Source organism: Anneissia japonica, unplaced genomic scaffold (genome assembly GCF_011630105.1).
Source record: "Anneissia japonica isolate Jap-2015-1 unplaced genomic scaffold, ASM1163010v1 scaffold4988_len2956909_cov206, whole genome shotgun sequence".
Classification (NCBI taxonomy): Eukaryota; Metazoa; Echinodermata; class Crinoidea; order Comatulida; family Comatulidae; genus Anneissia; species Anneissia japonica.
This window is the reverse complement of record NW_022696345.1, coordinates 1,467,954-1,473,112: the sequence shown is the minus strand read 5'-3', so window position 1 is coordinate 1,473,112 and position 5,159 is coordinate 1,467,954. Positions and strand designations below refer to the sequence as shown.

Sequence of the window (5,159 nt, the reverse complement as noted above, 5' to 3'; positions counted from 1 at the left end):
CATATACAGTGTTTTAATAAGGACATGATGGAACATCGTAGGCTACCGGTAGCTTTTCAACAAATAAAGTGTAATACAATGTTCCCGACGGTTATTTGGACCTGTTCAAACATGAAGCCTTCGTGGTCTAGTGGTTATGACGCTCGCCTTGTCAGCGAGAGGTCGCAGGTTCGAATCCCGTCGGATGCATTTTATTACACAAAGACTTTTATAGGACTTTATTCGCTGAAAGCTACAGGGTAGCCTACGATGTTCCATCATGTCCTTATTAAAACACTGTATATGTACCTTTGATGATTTATATTACAGTATATTTATTCAACAGTGTTAACGGCTAACTCCCTTCAATATCATATATATATATATATATATATACCTGTATGTATATTTTTTTCCACCTTGTTTCTCTACATGACTAAAGCAGTATACGTATTTAAAACATGGAACATTTACCGTTAACTAAAAATAAACAGATACTTGATATTTTTATTCAAAACCCAACTGCAATACACTAGCTTTAAACGCTATAATGCTTTTTTTTTTTTTAATATCTATTGTAGGGTCAATATTATTCATTTACTATAAACATATCTCCATTGATCGATTGGAATTAGAGGACAAAGTTTTTAACCCCTTTAAAGACGTAAAACATAACACCGGTATTACTCAATAGCATGTCACAACGGTGGCAGATCTAGGGTTGTCACAATGGCCGCTGACATCCGACAACAGCTAAAAATCACTAACCAAATGTGAAATATATAATGGTTAAAACTCAGAGGATTTTATGTTATATGTTAATAAAATTTTATTATTGTAATAATTTATACTGGGTTTTTCCAGATTCATATCACTTTGGGAAAACCCGAGCTTTTTTGAAAGACACGTGTATGATTTTACCCAATCAGCACGTCTGTGACTGCTCCCCGGCTATACAGACATAAATGAACTGTTGAAGATAACAATTATTTCATTAGTTTGTTTGTGTCGACTCAGGACCACAAATAACTTGTTGTCGTGAAGACTAATAAGTACACATAACAACGAAATCAACCAAATAGATATATTAACTGAGTTTTTGCACAAAGCTTTTAGGAGAAAGATTTCAAAGGTAATGTAGTGATTGATCATACCTCCAACGTTTCACCATAGTTGGTACATTCAGCAATAAACGTTTTCTTGCGTCCTAAATTAGTAGAAGCGCCTTGAGAACTATTGCAGTGGATTTGTGTGCTTTATGAATCTTATTATTATTATTATTAGAAGTAGCTCTAATTAAAAGTAGTACTAGAGGTTAACAAGGGTTTTTGTCTTTTTTACCAAACATTGAATTTTATTATTAATAATTGTGAAATTTTTGTCTTTCAATTTTGTGCCAATGTGTTTATATTTATTTTGTTTTGTTTGTTTATTTATGTATAGAAATGTAAAATTTATTTATTTATTAATTGGGGCTGTAGTTAACTAAATCGTTAAATTATTATGGTATGTTATCAATTATTTCTTTATAGTATTTCAGTACTATACGTTGCAGTTTAAAAGCGCTGGTACGTTTGATAAGATATACAATAATCATAGTGCACCCTCTTCTTATCAGCGGCCCGATTGTTCATTACAGAGATACTCAAAATGGCATATCATGGATACTCATTCGAGGGACAAGTTGGCAAGTATTTGAGAGATAGATACGGAAGTTCACAAGTCCAGTCACAAGTACGATTGGGTAATGGGCGAACTGCTGACTTTGTTGTGAATGGTAACCAAGTATGGGAAGCGAAGTCTTCGGCGAGGATCGATAAAGAATATGTCTTTCAGGTGGCAAGTACGGCTAGTGGATACGGACAAGCTGTCCTTGCCATTGGACGAGATGCAAGCGTTTCCGACACCGTCCACCAGCATGCACGTGCTAATGGTGTGCAGATCATCAGAATGCAGTTTAATTAGCAATCATAATCGATGAGTTAACCATGATTATGAATTTCTGAAAATCGAAGACATAGAGCGACATTTGGAGTAGGCCTTGTTATCGTTTTATAGCGCATAGAGAACTCGGGTTGCTTATTATTATCTTTATGTTTATTATTATCATTATTATCATTATTAATATTATTATTATTATTATTATTATTATTATTATTATTATTATTATTAATATTATTATTATCATCATTATTATTATTATTATTATTATTATTATTATTATTACATTTATTACTATTATCATTATCGTTATCAACATTGTTGTACTGATGAAAGTAATCAGATACAAATCATGAATTCTAAAATGAAACTACGTACTTTTTAATCGTAAAATGCATTACATTCTTAAATCAGATACATTTTAAAATATAATTTGTAAACGTCATATTGTCAAGTTGTACCGTATGCGCTGAATAATCCTATGCTTATTATTATGATAGCAACTGGAGAATTTGAATTGACTCATTATGCATGGTGCATTATGCACGGTGGTAATTATCATTTATCTAATATCGTAGGTATTGATGAATAAATGTCCATAGTTCAAGTTCAAGTTTTATTTCAAAATATCATCGTTGATAGCTTTGCTACGGAAGCACCTAAGTGCCATTCGACTTGACGACTTGTCAAGATAATTTATCTCACCATGACAACATACAACTTTTATTATGTCGACTTGTCAAGATAACCTATCTTGTCATGACAACAAAACATTTTTAGTATGTCGACTTGTCAAGATAATCTATCTCGCCATGTCGACATGATATGTATATTATTTCGACTTGACAACATAATTATCTTGACAAGTCGTCAAGTCGAATGGCACTTAGGTGCTTCCGTATAATCTATCTCGCCATGTCGACATGATATGTATATTATTTCGACTTGACAACATAATTATCTTGACAAGTCGTCAAGTCGAATGGCACTTAGGTGCTTCCGTACTTTGCAGCTAAATTACGAATGAATTACAACAATACATATATAAATTCAAAATTTTAGGGTAAAGCTATATAACTGTAAAAATACATTGATATAAAAATGAAACTATGATCTAGGATGAACTTAGCTTAATAAGTTAATATTGAGGTTCAAATATATGCAAGTTTAAGTACTTTGCCGGTTTAAGATACTAATGAGGAATGGAATTGGGCTTTGCTTGTATAGTGGTTTGAATTGATTTTTCTTTCTCAAACTATATCGGTGATCTATTTGAGTTTGAGCAGGTATCCAGGAATTAAAATGCACAAAAACAGGCACAATATATTGTTACCTGATTATGAAGCCCGTTCCAATGGATTAATGGTCTTAAGCTGGTTTTCCACTAGGCCAATTTATTCGCGCGAATCAAAGCGTCGGTTCGCTTTTTGAGCTCTGATTGGTTGCGCATTTTTTCACTTCAATTCGCAAAAAGTCCGATAGGAATGTGAACACACATGCGAATGAACCGAGGCTTTCGATTTGCACGAATAAATTCGCCTAGTGGAAAACCGGCTTTATGGCGCTGTGAGACACCAGTACAGAGTGCTATATAAACAAATTATTACCCAGTCAGCAGCATGCTGACTGGGTTCTGTTTCTTAGCAGTTTCTTTCTTTCTGGCAACATTTTAAAAGGCTACTAGTGGCGAACTACTGGACCGATTTAATTAAAACTTGGTCAGTAGGACCGGTGCCACCTCCCATTTGACAACTTGGGGTCAAAGATCACAGAAAGGGCATTGGGGTCAAAAAACCAAAAATCGTATAAAAGACTACTTCTTTCACAAAAAGCACAGTCTTGTCCTTTGCACATTGGCATAAGGCAGAGTCTATATGGTGTTCAGGGATAAGGGTCAAAGGTCATTAAGGGGAAATTTTTATCTTTTTTTTAGAAACATTTTAAAACGCTACTAGTGCCAAACGGTTGTGCCGATTTCAACAAAACCTGGTCAGTATAATCGGTGAAACCTCTCATACATGGGGTGTTCACTGCTTGGGGTCAAAGGTCTCATAGGGGTCATCAGGGTAAAAAAAAATTTTTAAATGAATAAAAGTCTTCTTCTGTCACAAATAACATACACAGTCTTGTCCTAGGCTCATATGTATTGGCATAAGTTAGGGTCTTTATGGTGTTTAGCGATTTAGGGTCAAAGGTCATTAAAGGGTTATTCTTTTGTTCTCTCTAGTAATATTTCAAAATGCTTCTAATGGCAAACCATTGGACCAAACTCAATCAAATTTCGTCTTTAGGAATCGACGACACCTCCTACACCCTAGTCTGGGATCAGGGGTCACATAGGGGTCATCGGGGTTAAATTTTCAAAATAGCCCAATTGAGCTCAAATTTACCAGGAATGATCCTTAGGATAAATACTCTTCACCCATATGTCAAATTTCATAGGTCAAAGATTCAAAATGTTACTAATGGCAAACGATTGAACAGAATTCAATCAAATTTGATCATTAAGAACCAGTGACACCTCCTATACCCCTGTCTGGCATCAGTGGTTACATAGGGGTTATCGTGTTCAAATTTTCAAAATAGCCCAATTGAGCTCGAATTTACCAGGAATGATCCTTAGGACCTTCTAAACATGAAAAACTACTCTTCAAATCTAGGTAAAAAATCACAAGGGTCACTATAGTGAAAATTATCAAATATTGCTAGTGACTAACGATTGGACCAATTGCATTAGACAGACTCCTACCAATCACAGGTTGAGGTTAAAGGTCACAATGGTTATCTCTTAAAAAATGACTGGATTCATGTTCTATTGAACATAGTACGGTATCTCTATATATTATTATAATTAGGACCTACGTTGATTGAAGGCTAGACTTGCCACAAGTCTCTTATTTTTTATTATTTTTCTCATTCTGGACAGCGCCACCAACGAGAAAGTTAATTTAGAGACGGAATAAGCGACTTGTAAAACACTGAAATCAGGCACCAGGATGCCAAAAGAATGACGGAATCTTATATTCCGTATTTGGATAAATGGGCGGACCGAAATAAACAATTTCAACCAATCAAATGTTCATATTTTAGGAGCCACGAAACTGAGTCACACGCGTCGACTAGTTAGGCATGACTAAATTTAAATAGTCCTCCCTAATAAAACGGGCCTAAAATATTTAGAATAGACCCTAGTAAGACTAATGTTGGCAATGGCAAAAACAATTAAGCTTAGACTAGAT

General features: G+C 34.6%; 1 long non-coding RNA gene across 1 annotated transcript; it reads left to right on the top strand.

The window, feature by feature from the left end:
- The first annotated feature begins 932 nt into the window (after window positions 1-932).
- On the top strand, window positions 933-2,533 carry LOC117101922. Its single transcript, XR_004444338.1, has 2 exons — window positions 933-1,111; window positions 1,619-2,533. It is a non-coding gene; the product is annotated as an uncharacterized LOC117101922 (long non-coding RNA).
- The last annotated feature ends 2,626 nt before the right edge of the window (window positions 2,534-5,159 follow it).